The following is a 25,041-nucleotide window of genomic DNA, read 5'->3' as shown; positions in this document are numbered from 1 at the left end:
CTTTTCCGGTCATCACTTACTAAAACCTCTCAAACCCTACTCCTGCCGACCTCGTTAATTACTGACAATTGAGCGATTAGGGTTTGCCCAATCGTCCCTTCCAAGTAAAATTCTTATCAATCCCAACCACCAAAATCTAACCTTCCACCACCAAAAGACTCATCAACCTCCCCTCTTCAAAAACCCCAACGGTCTGGACAAAGTTTGCTCTTTGTTTGCCATTGAAATATAAATTTGGGTAATAAAGTAGTATTTTAAAAATTATGGGTGAAAAAGTGTCATTAAACCATTATTTGGGTGGGAAAAAGTCGTTAACTCCAACTTAAAAGATAAAATTCATAAAAAACTCTACGATAGTTTTCTTTTGGTCTGGTTATGTAATAAAATATAACAATAAATTTAGCTTTAATTGGTCTATTATTTTAGCTTTAATTGTTTTCTAATTATTATTGTATAATGCATGATTTATTAATAATTGCAATCAAATCCAAATCCTACAATTAAAAAACTTAGTACAAACTTAAATACATTATGGTACATCTATTAAAGCTTTAATCAATATTAGTACTAACCATAATTCTAAGTAATTAGGTATATGGATCTATGATGCATTAGATTAACAAAAGTAGCTTATCATGATTGTAATTATTAGAATTACCACTACTAGGAGTAATATTAACACGTTAAATACATTTATATTGATATTTACAATAATACCGATGATATTCTATCAGCCAGAAGCACTTGTATTGAATTGTTACCTAGCTGTTTAATTCTTATACAAAAAAAATTAAATAGAGAAAATTGTTAGTATGAGTAACTAACTTAATGGTAATAAAACCCTTTAATTCTTTAAATAATGAATGAATATATTATTTAAAGGTCTTTCCTTTTACTGCAAAAATGGTCTTCAGATCAAGTCAGTTGTTGCCAACTGAAAGTCTAAACGTCACAAACTTGAATCGATAATACTATTTGTTCATCTACAATCATATTCTAGTTTTAGTTGTTTATCTTAACAAATATAATATGATGAAATTATTTAATTTATAAAGCATCATAGTTTTGTTCATATAAGTTATTTGTCAACTTATGACTCTAGTGTGGTAACACTCTGTCATAGTATGAACACCTTACTTTGTCTTTAGTACAATCATTTTGTTTAAATTTCCAGTGTGACTATCTTCTGTTAAAGTGACCACCTTCAATTAAATTGTTTGTCTATTATATCGTGTGAGCACCTTTGAGTCAAAGTGATCACAATGCATCTGGCAAATATTTTGGTTAACATTTATTGTATTTCAATATTCCAATGAGCTGTTGTTATTCTCTTATGAGATATTTATGTGATCCATAACACTTGTCATTTTGTTATACAATGTGCTGGAAAGTTTATTCTTTTTGATTGGTGGTCTCAAGATGAATGGAATAAACTTTTTATAAAGTTGAATCCATAAAGTTCTTGTTAGCCACATGTCCTTTGCATTGGTCGGTTTTTCCTTATATAAACTTTTCTCCAATGCAACTGATTTTTAAGCCTGATATTATTCTTAAATGTACTCTGAATTTCTCTCAAGTTTTTTTTTTTTTTTTTTTTTTTATTAGGTTTCTATGCTTAGGTAAGCTTAAAAATACCTTCTTCAAGTTCATAGAATTTGTCCTTGCTCTCTACGTTTGGTTACGTAGTTGATGTATGAAGCTTGGTGAGCTTCCTCAACCGAAGTGCATCTTCATTGTTGTACCTTGAGAGGAGCTCAAGGTTGACCAGGTGGCTTCATGTACTTGGAGCTAGCTATGGTAGTACATTGTTTGACCAAAGGGTAGAGATTGAAGCGTTGTAAAATAGGGGGTGTTCTTGCAACTGAGGCTTAATCTTTAGCTTCATTCTAGACTTGGTCCCAGGGATGTAGGCATTTTGCTGAAGCATGTAAAAACCTGCAGGTGTTCTTTATATTGGTTCATTTTGATTGATTTATGTTTATGTTAAAAGGACTCTTAAAATCACCTTAGCAATCCTCTCCGCTTATGTTTAATTCACTTGGTAAAGTAATTAAAACTTTCAGTTCAGATTGATAAAGAAGGAGATGAGTTGCTTACGAGTTTGTATAATAGCAATTGTTAACACAGCGAGTCAATATCTGTTAATTATGATATTAGTAACATATGAGTGTGATCATGCACTAAACACCATTTGCCACTTAACCCATCTCTCACCTCCCTCGAGGTTTCAATTTCATTTCATCAAAAACCCTACGCATTTTTTGAAAACATGCAAAAAAATATGAATACTTAAAAAGAAATTCAAATCAATGTCAAAAATGACTATGGCTAACATCAACAAGCTTCACTTGTGGCTATTCTTCTTCTCACTCTCTCTTCTCTCCGAGGTGTCAACCCTCGCCACAGTCCTCTAACAAGTACTTAAGGTGGAGTTTACTTGTGAACAGATGTATAGTTTCATACCCTGCTCCACAACTGCGTTGGGGAACTTATTAGAATAGAGGATACTGTTTCACAAATGTAATTCCCAATCCCAAAATCCAAACACCCTTTTTACACACTTTCTCATTAACTAAACAAGAGTTCTTACCAAGAATAAAAAATGAATTAATTTTGTTTATAATAGAGTATGATTATAATTTAGTGTATCATATTCCATGGTGATTCCATTAAATTAGAAATTTGATGTTGCAAAGTGTTAATTGTTGAATGTTTATTATATATTTATATATATAATAAGCACAAAGAATTACTTAAAATAATAGTATTTTGAAACAAGGACCAAAACTCTAGTATTTCAAACCATTAGGGGTCGTTCGGATCAGGGGTAAATAAGATAACGGGGGTAATCTTCGTTTATTTTACAAGATTCTTGTGTTTGGTTTGCAAGTAATAAAATATTACGGTAATCTTTTATTGTAAATAGTGTTTACTATTGGTAATGTAGAGGGTAATCTTATTACCTTGCTAGAAGGTGTTATTATAACATTACCGAGGTAATTTGATTTTTCTACTCGTTTTACCCTTAATTAAAAACCATTTCAAACACAATTGCCCTCAAATGTCTACCAAATAAAAATTACCCAACCCCTCTACATTTGAGAAATTAGGTAAAATACCCCACAAAAAAGTTTAAAAGTTAACAAAATACCCCAGTCACCCAAGACCACCACTGGCCATCACTCACCACCACCAACCACTGGAGTTAGTCGCCGTAATGGTGCATGACCAGCAGAATCTACCCGGTAAGGCCTTTTCTGGCCATGGATCTACGCCAAAAAATGTCGGATCTGGTGTTTCTATGACCGTTTCAGAGTCGCCATGAAATGGCCATAGATTTGGCCATTTTTCGGCCACGAATTTGTGACCCATGGCCATTTTCGGCTTTGCCGGTGCATAGCAGGCCATATACGGCCAGTCGTGCGCCATTCCATCGACTGTCGGCTGCGGCCAACAGTGGTGGTTGGCTATCGACAGTGGCTTAGGGTGGGTGGGGTTGATTTTGCTATAAATTAAAGTTTTATATGGCTAAGGTGTTTTAGGAAAATTTCAAATGTAGGAGGTTAAAAAAATAATTCAAAAAATAATAATAAAAAATACTATTATATTAATACTTAAAAGGAGGGCAATTTAAGAATCTATATAACATATCCACCCATTTATCCTTCCAACGAAACATATTATTCACCAATTTATTCGAAACAACCAAACATATTTTCTAAACATTCCCAATAACCTTCAAGGTGATCCAAACACTCCCTTATTGTTAAACAAGTAAACTAAAATCACAGGAATTAAAAAGGAATTAACTCAAATTTTTCCTATTTTTAGACTGTTAATTCATGGAGATGGGATCCCCAGGATGACGGGGAATCCCCATCCCCGCCCCGATTATGTTCCCTGTGTACGGGAAAAAATCCCTCGCAAAATCTTCGTCCCAAACAATCAACACAACCCATATGAAAAATAAACAAAAAATCGCCACCCACAATCCTACATCAACATTTACATTCTAAACAAAACAAAAATCGAAACTTTGATGTCCAAAGATCCAAGTCATCCAAAACAAAACTAACACTAAAACAAATGAGATGTCCAAAGATCCAAGTCATCCAAAACAAAACTAACACTGAAACAAATGAGATAAAAAAGAAACAAAAGAACAACCTAGGTATGTTTCAAATAGCAAGACATAGAAGTCATGCACAGTGAAGTAGTTCCTGCAGCAAAAGCCATTGAAAATGGAAAAAGAAAGAGAAGAGATTTGAGAGAAAAAGAAAGAGAATAGCGGAGAGCATGAAGAGAAAGAAAAATCGTATAATGGAACGGTAATAAAGATAAGATCGAGGGGCATAATGAAAGAAACTAGGGTAGATAAACTTACAATTGGAGGATCGAGAAGAAGAACAAATCTGAGAAAAATAAGAAATAATTGTGTGTGTAAAAGAAAAGGATAGAGAGATAGATAAAGAAAAGAAAACCACAAGGTGAGAGAACTGGGGTTGAGCAAGTGGGTACTTGCCCAATTTCAAAAGAACCGGAATTGGCCAACTCTTTAGATTTGGAATTGGAACTAACCAGTTCCAATTCCTAGAAACTTGGAACCGAAATCTAGAACAGAGGTTTCTATTCTGGGTACCCAGTACTATTCACAAAATAATATAAATTTGTATTTTATTAATTTATTTCCTTCCTTTCTCTTTTCTTTCATTTCTCATTCTTTTTGAAACTTTCTTCTTTCTTTCTTCTGGAAGTTTCTTTTCTTCTTTCTCTTTGTTTTCTCCACCTTCTCTTCATTTCCTTGTTTTCTCTTTTGTATAAAATTATGCCAATTTTGTTTCTCTGTTCTTCTCTTCTCTCCCTCATCTTCCATTTCTTCTACTGTCCCTCAGCATTTCTTGTCGACCGTGACTGACCACAGTTGGCCGCCACGTTTGGACCTTGTGATAACCAATTCTGGCTGCCACAGGCCCTTATATGTAGCCAAGCAGATGGAGAAAAAAAACAGGGATGTATATTGAAGAGTTGTTTCATGAACCTTTTGACTAAATTAAGATTGGAGAATGGGCTTAAGGCTTTGAGAAAAAAAAACATGTGGTATTCAGTTGGTGCTTTTGTGATCTTCTCCTAAGATGAAGATGATGTTGATGATGATGATCCCCTTTTTTTCTATTTTTTATTAGTGTTGTGGTGGTTTAATGTGGTTGTCCTTTTACTACAACTACACATGAATATACCTTTGGTATGGGTGGCTTAATGGATTTGCTCTTTTTTTTTTTTTTTTTTTTTTTGTTTTTTTGTGTTCGAATCCACTGCTTCAAGAACTGGAATCGTACAGTACCAATTCCATCACTTTAGGAATCGGAACCGACCTTGTGAGGGTTAGTTTGAGGTAGGAATCAGAACCAACACCCTGGGTACCTTTCAGTTCCCATTTTATGTGGAAATTCTACACACCTGTAGATGAAACCTCAAGAGAGAAAGAAAAGAGAATACAAGGGCAAGACAAAGGCAGGGGCTAAAAGAGAATACAAGGGCAAGACAAAGGCACGGGCTAGACTTTGTTGGGACGGGATGGCTTTATTGGCTACACGTTTTAGCTTTCTCTTCTTTCTCTATACGTTGAAATTTGCCATTCCCTCTTCACTTTTCCAGTTTTGTCAAGATTTGGCAGTGTTCTGAAAACTGGACTTGACTGGACGGTTGGTCGAACCGATCCAACTGGTGATCAGCGCCCTCTGCGGTCCAGTTTACCATTTTTAACTGTTCACCAAATCTCTAATTTGATCACAGGCAAACGAGAGGCAACCAAATGCCAGAGTTATAGAGCTTTTGTAAAGTGGAGGCCGATGGTTCAAAGGATGGTGTCGAAATGAATTTTGGATGCTAGAATCAACTAGAATTTGGCTGAAAAAATCAACCCAATACGCAAGTCACGGCCGACGAATGGGGGGGTTACCAGGTGCTAGGGTTATATGGGTCTTGTAGAGTGGAGGTCGGTGGTGGTGTCGGATTGAATTTTAGATGCCGCTATCGTGGAGTTGTTCACGTGTCACAGCTAGTGAATAGGGGGCTACCATATTTCAAATTCATAGGGGTTTTGTAGAGTGGAGGACGGTGGTTCAGGTGGTGGTGTCCGATTGAATTTTGGCCACCGAAATCAGTCAGAATTCGGCCAGAAAGATCAATTTAGGTTCATATCGCAAGGCTATATTTGATAGATTTCAAACCTATAGGGACTACTTATAAATTAAGGGGTGTGTTTGCAAGATTTCAAACTTTATAGACCACCGATGAGACTGTCAGTTTAACTAGTCGGACCGAGCAAACCAGAACCTGGCCCCTCGGCTGGGTGACACCCCAGGTTGGGTTTCAGAACCTTGAGATTTGGGACTGGGTTTTGTGGGTTTAAATATGGTATCTTATGTGTCACTTGGATGACTACCACTCCATCCATCGTCTCATCCGACAGTTATTTATTCTTTATTTTTAAATCATTATGTTTTCAAAAATTTGTGTATTAAAAAAAATCTAAATAATAGCATATGTGTTTTATATAAATTTATTGATAATACATTAAGAAGTATTAATTTAAGAGCATTTATCATATAATTGGGTGTAAAACTTTGAATAATACAATTTAAATGTTGTATTAATGAATAATTTAATAATAAACAAGATAATAAGTACTAAATAAAAATAAAAGACGTTACAAATACCTATATTTCAAATACAATCATAAGTTAGAAGTTATTATGATGTAATAGGTATGATGTAATAATGTAGAGCATCATTCATGTAGAAATAAAATATTGCCATTTGCTGCTTTTCTATGTGAATGAGATAAGGTTGATGCCTCCACTTACCAAAAAATACATAAATAAGCTCATGTGATTCATGATTATAGCCCCACACTTTGGCTTATGGCTCCACTTAATTTGACTTGAGGAGGTGTTTGCTTTCTTGCATCCACACTTTTTAATTTGGCTGCTGCTATTCAGAGACATTTGTAAACTTATCAATAGCTATTGACTTCGAGGTCGTTCTTTATTAAATCCACAGAGCCCAGTTCCAAATCTCGACAAAACCGGAAAAGGGCAGAGGGAATGGGGAACTCCTTAATGCTTACATTATTTAAATGACAGACGCACAGAGAAAGAAGAGAAAGCTAAAGCCAACAGCCGCTAAAGCCAACCCATCAAAACAAAGTCCAGCCTCTGCCCTTGCTTGCCTTTGTATTCTCCTCTCTCTCTCACTGTGGTTTCATCTTCTTCTCTCACCTTGTGGTTTTCTTTTCTTTATCCTCTCTCTATCCTTCTCTTTTGCACAAACAATTATTTCTTATTTTTCTCAGATTTGCTCTTCTTCTCGATCCCCCAACTGTAAGTCTATCTAACCCTTTCAATTAATGCATTTACATCAAGCAAAAGGCTTGGTATATAAATATTAACAATATCTTAGTTGCAGATTTAGCACGTTGTATCTGAACCGTCACCTGTGATCTACGTATCCGCTATCAGAATTTATCACATGCACCTAGCATCCTCATCCATGTGACTATGCACCAAATTCCATCAGACCATTTAAGACAACGACACTGAACACCTCTCCCACAAATTTAGAAAATTCTTAAAATTATTCTTTTATATTTGAACTTTCGTCACTTTTGTCCCCTAATAGGCGTTTAGTTCAAAAAAAAAAAAAAAAAAACATGTGCCAAAAAATACGATGTTAAATGTTTGCCCTTTTATGTCATAATAAGTCAAACACTCAACACCATGGCTAACAAGCTCCCCTGCATCTTGCTTTTCTTCCTCTCACTCTCGTTTCTCTCCATCACCACCGTCCTTTCCCGATCCCTTTCTAAATCTATGCCGTTTGGTATACTCTCCGACGGGGTCAGACATCACCGCAACCCCCAGCACATTGTTCTTAATCCTTTATCACTAGTAGTTGATGCAGAGCTTCCTCCGTGTAAACAGACGTACGGTTTCATGCCCTGCTCCACTACTGCGTTGGGGAACTTGTTTTTGATCGTTGTTTATGGGTACCTCTTTTTCATGGCCGCCAAGTATTTGACAAATGGGAGTGAGCTGTTGGAGCTTCTTGGCCCCGGTATTCTTGGAAATATTGTTCTTCCGAAGCTGGGCGGGCTTCCCAGCGCAATGCTTATTCTTGGTAAGAACTTTTGTTTGGTTATCGAGAAAGTTTGGGAAAAGGGTGCTTGGATTTTGAGATTGGGAGTCAGATTTGTGAAACGGTATCCTCTGTTCTAGTGAGTTTTATGGTGCCGGGAAAGCCGTGGTCAGCCTCCGGAGGGAGACTTTGACCGGGTTTTTTTTCTAAAAATGTTTTTGTTTAAATTAATAAATAATTAACATCATTATATATAACTTAACAGAAATAATATTATAAATATATATTTTCATTGTAACATTAGCTTAACTTTCATACTTATTTGTCATTAGGAAAAATATCACAACATGCACGTGTTTTAAGTTTAATTGACTTAAGTTTAATTGACTTACATTAAATCGAATATGGTCAAATTCTGAAAATATGTTTGATAAAATATCAAAAAATTATATTAGAGTTGGATAAAATACTAGAATAGTTGTTTGGTATAATTTTTTTTTTTTAGTTTTTAAGACAGAATAATTGTTTGATGCATTTTCTAAAAATATTTATTATGATTTTTTTTTAATCTCCTACATTTGTTAATTTAGCTAAACACTTCCACAATAAAAGTTTAAAAATTAACTAAAGCATTTGAGCCACCCAAGAAAAAACAACCGGTCGCTGGCCGCTGGCACTAGACGACAGTCGGTAGTTGTCAGAACGACATATAACCAATCGGATCTGGCTGGTTTTGCATCGATATGTCCGTTTTCGACCAGATCTGTAACTAGAGATCTAGTCGTTGACGGCCAGATAGCCAGATAGATCTGATCATTTTGACTAGATCAGCACATGATTGGTCAGATCCGATCGGTCTTGCACCGTTCTGACCACGTTAGTCGGCGGTGGTTGCTAGCAGGCAGTGGTGGTCTTGGGTGGATTAATTTTCAAATTGGAATGAGAGAAAAAATGTGAAGAAGAGAAAGAAAAAAAAAAATGTTTTGAGTTTAATAGAGCTGGATAGAAAAATGTTTTGAGTTGAATAGAGTTAGATAATCTAAAAGCAAGTCCTCCCTCTTTTCATTTTTAGACAAAAAAATATTATTTGATTTGGATTAATTTTCAGAATAATGATAATAATAAGTAAACAAATAAATATTATATTTTTTAATCCAAATAGGATAATAGAATAATGTAACCAGTAGCGGATTCAGAAATTTCTGTTAGGGTGAGCCAAAGTAAAAATTAATTATACATTAATACTTTTGTTCATTAATATTTTTGTTAGGGTATGCCAAAATATATAAATTATACATATTAATATTTTTAAAAAAGAAAAATTGAGGGTGGACCATGCCAAAAAGTGGCTGGATCCGCCCTGAGTGTAACAAACAAGGATAATAATCTTTGATTTGCTTCTATTAACATTTTTATTTTTTTTGGAAATATTCTACATTACTATAGATAAGGTTCACGTTATTTAACTTCAACAACGATACATTACAACTTATGAAATAAAAAAATTAATTTTAATAATAATAATGAAATTTTAATCTAAAGATTTCATAAGATAATTTAAAGCCAAAGATATTTTTTTTCTGAATATTCTATAGTAATTCCATTACATTAATAATTTCGTGTTATTTCAAATATCCTATAGTAATCATCATTTTATTTCAAATATTGCGATTCGTGATCATCATTCTGCTCCCTTATTTTTTATTCTATTTGAATTTCATATTTCCACTTTTCCAGCCCGTTCCAAACAAAACGGCTATATGGTTTTAATATTTCTTTATGCTTTTTTTTTTTTCTTTATTGAATTATAATATATATATATATATATACAGCGTCAGGACTTTCTGAAAGAAAGGAAATTGCTCAAGGTCAGATCTCAATAGGAATGGGATTACTTGCTGGCTCGAGTATCTTGCTTACTACTCTAGTATGGGGATCCTGTGTTGTCATCGGCAAGTGTGACATTGATAAGGGTTCAAAAACTAGAAATGGTTGTCAAAACAAGAAAGGATTTAGTTTAACCGGTATGTAATTTTGACATTCTTAAAATTCTTTGAATATATATTCCATGGATGGATGAATTTTCTAATCCAAAAGGTTCTTTTAAATCGCAGAAATTGGTGTTACTACTCATATCTGGACTTGCTATACTGCAAGGGTTATGGTTATATCAGTCATCCCATTTATTGTTGTTCAAACAACGCAAATTTTCACTTCAACTTCAGGAAAACATTTGACAGTCTTGATTGCACTAATTGTATCTGTCTTGATATTCATTGCTTATTCCATTTATCAGGTAAATCATACACTGTTCAATAATAATAGACGTATTTCATTACGTTATCTAAATTAACCACTATTGAATATGTGACGACTCTTTTGTTGAAATAAAATGTTTTTATAATATTTTATTTGGTTGTCGTAGTAATAGACCATTGGAAAAGGTTAAACTAAACCTGTGATTTGAATCTTAGAAGTCCAAATAAAATAAACCAGCTGTGATTTATATAAATTGGTGCTAGTATATTGTGATTGTGCATATGTCACTGTCATAATATAATTTGCTTTGAATAAATCAATAAAGTAGCTAATATATAGTCACCTCTGACTCTTGATCAAGGACGAACGAATTCCAAGGACAAACGAATTCCAAGGACAAACCAGTCATTTGGGCTAATTTGTGGGGGCTGCTTAGAATGGGTGGTCTTGAGAAGGGGCAAGGAGATCTCAGTGGATGGGGTGGGGCGGCCACGGTGTGCTAGGTGGTGGGGATTTTGTCTTTGAATTAATTAGTAATTAAAAAGGTAAAGACAAAGAAGTTAAGTGACAGGTTAATAGGGAATATTACTAAAAAAAAAAAAACCTGTGGGTTAATAACGTAAAATTTCTTCGAGGTTAAGTTTTTTTTAGTTTTTTTTTTTTTTTATTAATAAGTTTAGCGCTAATTTTACTTTTATGCCCTTGAATTGTTTAGTTTAACAGAGATTATGCAATTGCAGTCTGACAATAGGGCAAAAATGTTATTTCCGAAACGTCAGGGACATTTACTATTGACTCAAATATCAGGGTTTTTTTGGTAATATTCCCTTCTTTTGAAAGGAAAAAGAAAAAATAAAAAGGTTGAACATAACTAGTGCCCCGATGAGCCACCCACAGGTTCCGCCATTGCTTTAATTTTATTCTTTTTTCTGTTTTACTAGTTACAGTTTTAGGAAATCTGTTATGTATATGGCGATACTTGACTTCAATTCCCTTTCATCATGTCGTGTAGGTCTTTCACCCTTGGATTAAGGAGAAGCGGCTTGCTCTATGCCAAGCACAGGATGTGATATCAGGATTTTTGAAACATCTGAGAAACCATGCTTTGGGAAAGCTCCTGAATGATAGAGGAGAACCTGACAAAGATGTTATAAAAAAGTCAGTTTTTATTATTCAGTACTGTGCCCCTCACCCATTCCCCCTTCTCCCCCTAAATTAGAATAAGATCATGTTTTTCAATTAATAAATTCCTGCCACTCATAGATATACTTATAGCACTGACTTCTATGACAGATTGTTTGACTGGATGATGAGATAAAGATGGAGAACTTTCACGCGGTGAATTAAAAGCAAGATCGTAGGAATTAAGTTTGATGAGATAAACTTGGATAAGGATGAGCTGCAGACAAATTACTGAAAGATTTTGATTCTTTCGTGTAATCAAATTAATTCTGATGAGTTCTAAGGTATATCGAAATGGGTCAATGAAGTAAATCGAGGAAAGAGATCTGGTGATCCTGGTTCTCAGGCAGAAAAACTTCTGGGTGACTTTCATGAGGTAAGTTGCACAATGATGACTCGCATCTTTATCTAGGATTGCTTATTGCTATGAGGTTGTGACATCTTGCAAATAATGAGCAGCAAACAAAGAGGGAGCATGATTCGTGGGAGCTGACGAACAAATTGACGAGGTTGTTGAAAACCCCAAGTGGACCTCCTTAAAAGCATATTCGATGCTGGTGATTGGAACAATTATTTCTACTGCAGTTGCTAATCCTCTTAAAGATACTGTTATTAACTTGTCAAATGCAACAACTATTCCTTGTTCTTCATCTCATTTGTTGCACTGCCTTTGGCACTAAGTTAAGTGATGTGATACCAATAATCATTTATGCCAGCCGTAAAAGTATGAAAAGCGCTTCATTAACATTTATCGAGGTTTGTTTAATTATAAAATCTGTCTTTTATTTCCATATGCAATTTTCCTTTAAGCTAGCGCTAGTGCTTAGTGCATGTTGTATAAGGCAGTTATATTGATACTCAATTCTGATGTTTCTCTGCTTCAGTTATACAGCACTGTATCGGTGAATAATGTCATTCATCTATCAGTTTTTAGCTGTCGTCTACATCAGAGGATTAAGATGGGAGTTCTCGTCGGAAATGTTGGTTATCTTATTGTTTGCATTGTGATGGGTGGCTTTGCCAGTTTCCGTACCACCTTCCCCCTCTGGACATCCTAGTTGCTTACATCCTTTATCCCTTCTCCTTGGCACTGATTTATGTTCTTGATTATGACTTTGGTTGGCCATAGATCATGTATTGTTGAGCCAGGATTTTGTTTATGTAGAGACAACTTGTATTTGTATAATATGGGGTGCTTTTTGTAATAATTAGAAGCGGGTGTGTCTTTTGATATCAATATGGGGTGTCTTTTGTAAAGTTTGAAAACTAGAACACCAAAACCTGCGTTTTGTTTAACGGCTTAGTATAAATTAGTCATTTCTTTGTAACTGTTTCAGTTAAGAATACAACTACTTTTTAGCTTTTCTCTGTTTTTCTCTTTCACTCTTAAATCGTTCATGGTATCAAAGCCTAGACCAACGTCTATGGTAATTTTGATCCTTGACTTACTGTTTCAGCTCTTAGAACAATGGAAATGGATACTGGTTTAACTAATTCAAGCAATTCGAACATTCCTCTACCTTACCATCAATTTCTGTAAAATTGCTGGAGGAATTATACCTTCTGATGATCACAAATTTTACCAGCCCTACCTTCACATGGATTTGATGGCTTCATGACTAGAGAGAAGAGGTGCCCTCACAGTTTTGATCCAAAAGGCAGAAGTTCAGATAAATTAGTGAAGAAATCAAACCCTAGCTACTTCACTTGGAAAAAGGTTAACCAATTTCGGTAAGCTGGCTTTACTACTATTTCAGAATCCATGTTTCGGCATGTAGCTAAGTACAATACGTTTATGAAATATGGAATCTATTAGAGTACATTTTCAGTCTCTATCAAAAGCTAGAACCTTACATTTGAGGAACATGTTACAAAGTTCTAAGAAAGACTCTACTAGTATAAGTGAATATGTGCTAAAGATGAAGGAGCTAGGAGATGAGTTGACTTCGAGTGGTGTACATATATAAGTGATGAAGACTTTGTTGTACATATTGGTGGATTGAGGTCTGAATACGTGCAATTGTGGCCATCTTGTTGCAAACAATAGTCAAGCGACACTGCAAAAAGCACAATTTCTGCTACAGCATGAAATAAGATTGGAAAGACAAAATAATTCCTTCACAAATTTTCATGATCGATCAGTTGGCTTCAACTCTAATGGCTGCCAAACAGAATTCAAATGAGTCTTCTTTAGCTCACAAGACAAGCCAATAGTCATACCAGACACAAATTTAAACTGATTCCTCTAAGAATTTCAACCCTCAATCTATGGCTAATTTTCACTCACAACATCAGAATTTTTCTGCTCATACACCAGATCTTAATCCAGCAAAGGCCTATTATTCCTCATACTTTGGCAATAATGTGAATTGGACTGATTTTCATTCTCAATATCAGTCTCATTTCCAACAAATACTAATAACTCTCAGTTTCTTAGCTCTGCTAATTCTGTATAATCCTCAAGGAATGAGAGGTCAAGGCAGGGGAAGAGGTTATTTCGACCAAGACTATTTGTCAAGTTTGTGGCAAATGAAGGCATTCTGTTCTTCAATGCTATCATAGGTTTGATCATGGCTTTCAAGGTTTATCAATTTTGAGACACCTAATCAACTAACACCATAAGGTTCTTTTCGGAATCAAACTAATGATGCAGCTCAAGCTTGTTGACTAGAATCATGACAGGTCAATCAATACAAAGTCTTGCCCCTATGTCTCCTAATCCTGCCTATTCTAGCTATGTTGGAACAAGTCAATCTCAACAAAAAATAGGCTTATCATCATAGATTTCATGTCAACTCTACCTTTGCCCCAACTCAACTCAAGTTCATGGAGGGGGATACTCATCTTCAGCAGTAAACTTCAAAACATACCGATTGTCACTCCTCAAGTCCTTACTAATCAGACCTGGTATGTGGACTCAAGGGCCACCAATCATATGACTGTGATGCAACCATTGAGTGCTTAAGGACAACTATCAAGGAGGTTCTACAGTGCGAGTTAGGAATGGTCAGAGTGTGTCTGTCGCTCACACAGTGAGTCTTTACTGCTTTCTACCACATGTCCTATGTTATTGCATCTTAAGAAATAATGGGTGTTCCATATGCAAAAAAAAAAAAAAAAAAAAAAAAAAAAAAAAAAAAAAAAAAAATTTACTAAGATTTTTCTCAGATAACTAGGGATAATGATGTAATTGTGGAATTTCATTGTACATTGTCTTATAAAGGATAAGTCACTAAGAATTTGTTACTCCGAGAATCTCCAAAAGATGGATTAATTAGTTACAAGCATCATTTCCTACTGTTGGTTCTACCTTTATCTCACCTCTAATCAGTAAGTTGTCTTTGCACCGCTGTTTCTACTGCCTCCTTTGACTCTACATCATCTCTTCACAGTACAATAAGCCTAATATTCTACTATGTTTCTTCTAGCATCAATAAAGTTTCTACAATAATGGTGATAATCCTGCAGCACTAGTTAGTACAGCTACATGTATAGCTCCTAATGATTCTAATGTAAAATTAGGCTTACTAGCTTGTGGCATGCCAGATTGGGTCATCCACATGAAAAGAATTTGAAATATGTAATGAACAAAGTACATGTAGCCGTTCTTTTTGAAATAAATGTCTTTTCATGAAGCCTATCAATTTGGCAAAATGCAACAAGCCCTTTTTCCTTGTCATGATCTAACACTAAAGGTCCTCTTGAATGGTGTATTATGATTTGTGGGGTCCTACACCAATTTGTTCGTCCGAAGGTTTTAAATATTATATGTTTTTTGTAGATATCAGTCGATGACATGTGGATTTATCCTAAAGCTGAAATCTGAGGCTTCTATATTTTTGTTTTCATAATTTGGTTAAGAGACAGTTTGATTTAAATTGAAGAGTCTACAAACTGATTAGGGTTTACCGGTTATTTGCAAGATCATGGGATTGTTTTAGACATCCTTGTCCTTATCTCCATCAACAAAATGGAAAGGTAGAGAGAAAACATAGAAAGTTACTAAATTGGATTACCTCTCCTAGCTCATGTTGCCATGCCTCTTTGTTTTGTGGCAAGCTTTTTGTACAGCAGCTATATTATTAACAGATTACCTTCTGCTTCTATTGAAGATTCTTCCTAAAGGAGCCCATTTATAGTGATTTTAAGGTTTGGATGTTGTTGTTACCCTACATTGACCCTATCAAAGACATAAATTTTCCTATCACACTAAAGCATGTGTGTTTCTAAGTTATAACTCCTCTCATAAAGGTACAGTGCTTATCTTCTTCAAGAAAGTTATACATTGTCAAACAAAACAATTCAATGAGTTTGAATTTCTTTTAGGAATGGTTTTAACTGCCATTTGTTTAAGGAAGTGATCTTGCAGGGCTGTCTTCAACACTTAAACCAAGAGAAACTTCTTCATCTTCGACTCTGCTATCTCTTGATCATGAGTTACCACTGGTGATGTTCTTTTAGACTCAGATGTTTTTCCTATCTCAAACCTTCATTATTTCTCCTGCCTCAATCCTTCTGTAGCAAATCTGACCAAGAGTTTACAGATCTACTTGTAGTCCGCACCTCTAGTTTGCAGATTGTTTAATAGCACTTCTAGCAGCTCTGCTAGTCCATTTACACATCACAAAAGCCTAGTTCAGAACCTCAATTTTTTCTAATGTGGATTCTTCAGGCACTCTTTACCTGATGATTTTCCTGAAATATTCATTTAGAATTTGTCTTGCCTCTCACCAAACCTCAGCATTCCTCTTATACAGTAATAGTCCACCTATGATCATGCTCCTAAGAGTCCGTATTAGCACACTACATGCTAGGCTCTACTTCTACCTGCCAAATTTTATCTAAACCAAAGAATCCCTCTGAAGCATTGAAAGTTCCAGAGTGAGGGTAGCTATGAATAATGAATTTCAACGCCTTTTGAGAAATAGAACCTAGGATTTAGTCCTCTTCATCCGAAATGAACATAGTAGGCTGCAAAGGGTTTTTAAAACCAAACTCAAGTTTGATGGGACCCTACAGAAGTACAAAGCAAGGCTAGTTGCCAAGGGTTTTCAACAACCCCAAGCCTAGATTATCTTGACATTTTTTCTCCTATCACTAGCCTTACACCATTAAATAATATTATCTTTGGTTGTTCACATTAGTGGGATATACAACAAAATGACATTAATAATGCTTTCCTAAATGGTGATCTCAAAAAAACAATCTTCATGATCAGCCCGAAGGTTTTTCTGATGTTGCTTATCTTAAACATGTTGGCAAGTTCAACAAACCGTATAGGCCAAACAAGCTCTAGAGCTTGGTTTGAAAAATTCAAAATAGCTTTAGTTGCCAGGGATTCATCAATTAAGTTTTAGACACTAGTCTTTTCTTCTTCAAACAATCAGGTCATCTATCTATGGTGTATATGGATGATATACTCCCACAGTATTGATTTACACTCATGGCTCAAATAATTAAAGACTAAACAGCAATTGCTCTTAGCATCTCATATCTACAATATTTTTTGGCTTGAGGTTCAGAGAATGTTTCAGCTTGTACTTACTCGCCTAAGTTGCTTGGATTTTCTAATCAGAGCTAGTATGTTTGATTGTAAACCTTGTAATACAACGACCACAAGTGAAAATTAGGCAAAGAAGATGTGCCTTTTTTTAAGACCCTTCTCTCTACAGAAGTGTTGTAGGAGGCTAGCAAAATCGCAATCCTTCCAGACATTTAGCCTTCTCTATCAATCGGTTGAGTCAATTTCTTCAAGCTCCTATCACTGCCCACTGGACTGCCTACAAAAAGTTCTTCGGTATATCAAGGGCACTTTGCAACATGGGTTGCTATTTAAAAGGAACTCAAATTTTATACTTGAAGGGTATGTTGATGCTGATTGGGCCAGTGATGTGAGTGATAGACGATGTACAAGTGGTTATGGCATCTTTCTCAAGGGCAACTTAGTGCAGTGGAGTTCTAGAAAGCAAAAGATGGTTTCCTTGTCTTCCACAAAAGTTGAATACAGAGCTCTTAGTCAAACAACTACTAAATTAGGTTAGATTAAATATTTATTTCAAGAACTTAGTGTAGCCATAAACAAAACCCCTATCTTGTGGTGTAATAATATGAGTGTTAGAGCTCTTTCATCCAACCCTCTGTTCCATACAAGAACAAAGCACATTGAGATAAATATGCATTATGTGAGAGAGTTAGCTATTGAGAAGAGGTTGGTAGTCCAGTATGTTCGCACAAAATATCAAATTGCAGATATTCTAACCAAGGCACTACTTGGGAATAGATTTCAGTTTCTGAAAGATAAACTAAATGTTACTTCTGAGGTGGACTGTAATTTCAGCTTGATCAATAAGGGAGCAGAAGATTTTGTTCATATCAAATCTAGCACTGAAGCAGTCCATAAGCATTTACAAATTAATGAAGTTGCTACTGCTTGCTGATTGGTATGCTAATGCTTGCTTATTAAAGTTGCTAAGTTCTTACAAATTGATGAAGTTGCTAAGTTTTTACAAATTGATGAAGTTGCTAATGCTTGCTAATTGGTATGCTAATGCTTGCTAATTGGTATGCTAATGCTTGCTGATTGGTATGCTAATGCTTGTTGTTTAGTATGCTCACTGGTGATTGGTATGCTCAGTTTCTTTGACAATGTTGAGTGAAATCTTGAGCAGTACTAGACATTGTTGGTCATCTCATATTGCTGCTATAGTGAGCTGTTATGAGGTCCAATTTGCGGGCAAATGTTAGTTTAAAGATCTAGTACATGGTCCAGTTTAAGGGAGCATATTAGTATAGTGAGGTGTTTCTGTGATAATGGTCTACTATACAGTCCAGTTTAAGGGGGAATATTCATATAATGGGGTGTTTTTTGTAATAATTAGAAGTGTGTTGTGTCCTTTGTAATATGAATATGGGTGTCTTTTGTAAATTTTAAAAACTAGAACACCAAAACTTTGCGTTTTTGTATAACGGCATAGTATAAATTAGTCGTTCTCTTTATAACTGTATCAGTTAAGAATACAACTGCTTTTTCAGCTTTTCTCTGTTTTCTCTCTTCCACTCTTAAATCGTTCAACTTGAAACAATAAAAAATAATTATAGGTTCAAAACATCAACCTTATATGATGATTCCTATTTGATATCTCATGGATGACTGAGGGATGACTGAGACCTTTACATAATTGAAAGAGGCCAACTACTTTGTATTATTCTCAAAAGCCTTGAAAATTACCTCCTCAAAATCATTTCAACTTTGAACAAGGGAATTACGACAACTAATTTTATTGTTTACATCCTTTATCCGCTCTCCTTGCCACTGGTTATTAAGAATACTATTTCTACCAAAACAAGATTCACACACAAATCAGAATGATAAAGAAACAAGACAAGCACCTTTACCATGGTTCGGGTGTAACAAACCATAGGCTCCACTCGAAACCAGTGTTTAAATAACCAACCTGGGCTAAAACCCAACAAAGTGGCCGAGTCCCAAGTTGACCGGTTTAACCGATTTGATCGGTGAGTCACACCGGTGTCCAAAAGTTTAAAATCCAACAAAAACACCCTTAAAACTTTATAAGTCCTTACAAGTTGGAAACCTTGCAAAAAAACCCCAAACACCACCGCAAGCATTGACAAACTAGGGAAAATAGGGTCTGTTTCTAGCGACGGAAACACTCTCCATCACCACGAAAACACTCCCCTCAGCCTCTTGACCAAAACTCATCTTACCTTTCCCTCAATTGCCTCACCAATCGCCAGCAAATAGCCCACTATTGCCACTGATTTAGTTTTGCGATTTCCGATCATTCCTCTTAACCTCTAATAATAATAATTTGATGAGTTGAACACCTTGATTAAAAGCTTCCATATGAGATATTTATCTATATCAATTTTATCAAACTTTAATAGCTTTAATAATCTTGATGTCATGATACAAACAATTAACCTATAAAGTTTAGTGTTTTCAAGATACCTAACGTACGAAACTTGAGTTTCCAAACAATCCAAAGATTAAAAATATTCTAGTATTAGTTTACTAGAAATTTGTAGACAATGTGGAAAAGACAGTTTTCAAAACTTCAACTCAAAATAATATAGACAAATTATTTCTAGCCATCAATATTTCACATACTCTTACAAGTGCGACTTTGTCTCTCAGCCATCTTATTCTGATTAAGTTTACAAGGCATATCAAAACTTTTCTTGAACAAACACTAAGGAAGCCAAGGAAGAAATATTAAACTATATGTAGTGCATCAAGGAATGAGATAAACAAATTAAGCACTACAAAATAATAAAAGGTGAAAATAATTTTCTTGTAACCTTCCTTCAAACAAAAATGTACACATTTTTATCAAGGGATTTCAATTTCAACATATTACCCTTATTCTCATTACAAGCAGATTAAGTATTTAAAAAACTAAATAAGACAAGACTAATAAGGATATTTGCACTTTTATCTTTAACAAATTCTCTCCCCCTTGAAGACAAATACAAAGATTAATCTATTGAATCTCATTTGTCTATTTAAGTGTTAAAGGTAATCTTTAACAAATCAACTGTATGGGGAAAGTTGTATGGTAAGATGAACAAGAAATAATTCAAAAGGAATATCAATTCTTTATTTCCATCTCATACAAACATACATAGTTAGATCATATCAATGTTCAAGATTAACTTTATATTGTGAAATATATACAAAACCATATATATAAACAACATCACAATATATAATACTTTATTTAATATATCTGAGCATAAATAAAACAAGAATAACTCATAAAATATCCTCATCACATTATTCTCATGAGATCTCCAGTTGTAATATTGCGAACTCACATTTGGGTGGAGAATGCAACAAGCAACTAAATCTCATAACAAACCAATCAAAAATAACACCCAACTTTCGGATAATTAATCTCCTTTGGTATGAAAAACTACTTAGGCAGTACGTTATTGTTGAATTATCCATGGTTCCACTATAAAAATATATAAGAACCTCTTTTGGGTAAGATACAGATAAGAAATAAATTTTCCAAATAATAAATGAACTACTTTGGCAATTACCATTTATCTCACCCATAAATCCTTCAAACATGAAATTCATATATATAACAACATGCCTATAAATTTACTTTAATCATATTCACACATATGTACAAGTATTCATGTATATATAAAATAATTATATAATAAATTATAAATTATTTGAATGATTGAAACATGAAATTTTCTTATCAATAACATAATTTGTTGTACATTCTCAGGCCAAACTCAATATCATGTTTCCATCTCTTAAAATTGCTCCCAGTCAGAATCTCAATCATGGCATTATTGTTGTTCACAGCAAAGGAGACATTCAAAATATAATGCAACAAAGTAATGTTATAGGCAAGAGTCAAAACAGCTTTAAAACCTCATGTGCTATTGCTTATAGGGATTCCTGGTGCATCATCATTAGCTCCCCTTTGGGTAGAGAAAATGACATGCTATTAGAGTTCAAACACAAAGTTATAGGTAATAAATAATCAAAGTAGCTTTAAAACCTCATAAGCTACTCGTTATAGGGATTCTTGGTGCATCACTATTAACTCCCCTTTGGGCAAAGAAAATGGCATGCAATTAGGATCCCACACATAAGGTTATGAAAATTACTAATGGGAACATATGATATTCAAAAGACTATCCCCTTTGAGCAGATAGACTTTCTAGGCCATTGTCAGGACTAGTGTTTTTCCACTTAATAGGAAAACACATGTCAAACGAAAAATCAAACACTTTTGAGTGTATTGGATTTTTCAGGACTAGTGTTTTTCCAAAAATTAACCTTATGCCATCATCAATTTTTATACGAATAATAAGCACCTTTGGGCAGGAAATTATATGCATCAAAATGGAAGAATGTATCATTTACCAAATGAATAATTTTGCAAGCTTCAATGAATGCACCACTTTGACGATTAAACATTCTGACAACTTACAAAATTGTTTTAATGATACTAAATAATATTATCATAATTAGCATTTCATGAGATACTTAATGAACTTAGACAACCTTAGTTTAACAACAGTTGCATTTTAATTTTCATAATTAAGATTTCATCAGATATAATACTCAATTATCTCGGACAATCTTAATTTAATCATGTTGCATTTTAATTTCCATGATTAAAATTTCATGAGATATAACGCACAATTATTTCGGACAATCTTAATTTAATCGCGTTGCAATTTAATAGTCATAATTAAGATTTAATTAGACATAATACCCAATTATCTCGAACAATGTTAATTTAATCTTATTGCATTTTTAATTGTCATAATTAAGATTTCATGAGATATAATACCCAAGTATCTCGGACAATCTTAATTTAATTGTTTTGCATTTTAATCTAGTGAACAATAATTTTTTCCCGCGGTTTACACTCCAACTATGTACATAATTAACCACATATGACAAAGTTGAGAGTATAAGATATAAAACATGGTATAGGGAGAGTACAACATGCCACAATATTCAACCAATAGTGAAATAATTTTCACAAAAATTTCCCAAAATTTTCCAAGCAATATTCCTCATAAAAAAATATTAAATATACCAACCATTACAAATAAACAATTTATTTAATATTTTTCCACAATCCAAAAAAATAATTAAATTGCTCCAATAATTCTAAATTAATATTAGAAAAATTCTTAAAAATTTATCGCTCAAAAAACAGCCCTGCAGGCACATCAAGCTCCCACAAGTGCCACCATGCGCATGTGGGGTTCGGCTGGAACGTCCAGCCGGGTCTACAGGTTAGTGGACTCGGGTCTAGGCCTGTTTGACTTGGTTTTGACCTGGTTTGACCATATTTGACTCGGTTCAATCATGTTTGACTTGCTTTGACCAGGTCGGGTTGACCATGTTGAGCGGATTGACTTGGCCCACTTTTACAAGGTCGGGTTTGCCCATTTTATGCCATTTGGCACAATTTCAACCTTTTTTGGTAATGATATCCCGTAACCCCCTCATTTTTGGTAATTTTTAGCACCTAAAAATTAAAATATGACAATTACACCCCTATGATCTAGAAAATCCAGATCGCGATTCTGCGAACCCAACAGCCAAAATTCAGTCGCTCCTCTTCTCAAACGGCTGGAAAAGTATCCTTAATGGCAGGAAAAGCCTATTATGGGTTCAATTGCGTGAGCCATGTGCTCACACGACGGCGGCCGAAGCCATGCCGCAGCATGGAATGGTGTCGTGAGCGCAGCATGAAGAGAATCACCGCCACCAACAGCGAAACAGGTCTGATAAGGTCGAAAAACAACAAAATTGAACACTAGAACTTTCAATTTTGCAATAATGGTTTTCAATTCAAAAACCCCAAAATAATGGTTTTCAATTCAAAAACCCCAAATTGGAATTTATGGATTTTAAAACAAAATCCCCAATTTTAACAAGATCCCTAATTTCCAATGTGAACCCTAATATTTGAAATTGAAAAAACATGATCTTATTCTTATTTGAGGGGAGAACATCAGGGCATAATCTTCCTTATCAGGTTGCCTCTGAAGAATAGTTAGCCGCCATTCCTGCTAAACGCAACATAGTCTTTCATAGACCTAGCAAACGGGCGGGTGTACCCGCGGGTCAACGGGTATCCGTATCCAACGGGCGGATACGGGTAACACATACTTCGACTTGTGAGAATCTGACCCGTATCCGGCCCGCCCGTGACTTTTGTGGATGGATCAGGTACTACCCGCATACCCGCAAATTTGAAATTTAAAATAAAAAAAAAAAAAAAAGTCTTACTCTCAAACGTCAAACTCTAATCTAAACCAAAACTTATCAGTGAAAAAAACAAAAAAGTTAAAAAACGCAGCAGCTCATTCTCTTCTCTCACAGGCCACAGCAGCTTCACGACCACTCCTCAATCCTCTCACAGCAGCTCCACTCTCTCACTCTCTCACTCTCACAGCAGCTCCACTCTCCCTCATTCTCTGACTTTTGTCACGACAGCACCAGCACGGCAGCAGCAGATCTCCTCTCATGGCAGCACGACAGCAGCAGGGCAGCAGTCAGCATTAGGAAAAATATAAATAAGCCAAATTGATATTTTCTTAGTAATTCAATAAAAAAAATTATAAAGAATGGTTTAGTTTAATATTTCATAAAAATATGGTCAACCTTTAAAAAACAAATTGGTTAGATAAAGAAGTTGATCAACATGGATAACGTTTAATACTTTATAAAAATTATAATTTTTATTTTTTACTATCATAATATTTAATTTATTATGTTGAAATTTTAAGTTTTACACACTAAATTGTTTTATGTTACAAATTTAAAGTTAAGTGCAACATTATATTACAATGTTTGGAATCCTGAAAAAAAATATATATATTTTCACATTGATATAAATTATTTATTTATTTTTCAATCAGATAATAGCTGTTACTGTAATTTAAATATAATATTAACCGTTATAAACCATAATATTGTACATATTATGTTTATATATTTCGATTTGCATCACATATAATATTGCTTTAAAATAAATAGCATGGGTTAAACAATTCTAATATAAAAAAGGGGTAGAAATAATTGTTTTTAATTTTAGTAAAATAACTTTTAAGTCAATAAATTATATCATTTCATAAATTACATTTTCTATTATAAATTTATATAAAATAGAATTCTAGTTTGGAGAAGGTGGTGGATTTGACAGGTTTCACTTTCAACTATTTTCGTAGGCCAAACGCAAGGGCAAGGCAGGTGGCAGTCAACAGCGTGTCAACTTGGACAGAGATGTTGCCACGTCAGAATATGGTAAATTATTGTGATATTTTATGACGTGGCAAGATCTGGATGGAGTATGTTTTGCTCTAACTGTGTTGGTAATGGTGAGCATTAATTAAAGCGTAGGTGAAAACATTGAATTGTTTCATAGTTCATGCAAGTTGTGTGGCTGTAAAGCTGAAAGTTGCAGGCGTAGGTGAAAATATGAAAAATGTAAAAGGCTGCTTCCATTTTCACGGGTGATCTGTAGGTGACCCGTATCCGTATGAGATGGGTACGGATCATAAAAATATCGATCTGTGAGAATTTTTCACCCGTTTCACCCGTGACCCATTATTATCAGGACCATACCTGTCTAACCCGCCCGTTTGCCAAGCCTAGTACTCTTTCATCATCTTAATTATGGTAAATATCATTAAGATCCATAAGAATTAAGAATCCTAAAAGTAGAAGGTTTATGGTATTAAATAAAATATTGAGGGCTTACAAAAATTAACCAAAATGTACAACATGTCTCATATGAAGATGACACATCGTTCAATAATGGAATGACGTCATTATAAGGTAAACGTTTAATCTAACGACATGTCAATGGAAACGGAATTTACAATGGAAAACAATCAATCATTGTAGAGTATCACTACCAATGACATATCATTCATATACTTTAAAAA

At 34.6% G+C, this 25,041-nt stretch overlaps 1 pseudogene; it reads left to right on the top strand.

Moving 5' to 3' along the window:
• The first annotated feature begins 7,060 nt into the window (after positions 1-7,060).
• LOC116123502 lies at positions 7,061-12,921 on the top strand (annotated as a pseudogene).
• Positions 12,922-25,041: the final 12,120 nt, after the last annotated feature.

The sequence above is a fragment of the Pistacia vera genome, unplaced genomic scaffold, assembly GCF_008641045.1.
Source record: "Pistacia vera cultivar Batoury unplaced genomic scaffold, PisVer_v2 Contig1426, whole genome shotgun sequence".
NCBI classification, from domain to species: domain Eukaryota; kingdom Viridiplantae; phylum Streptophyta; class Magnoliopsida; order Sapindales; family Anacardiaceae; genus Pistacia; species Pistacia vera.
This window is presented reverse-complemented; position numbering and strand designations above follow the sequence as displayed.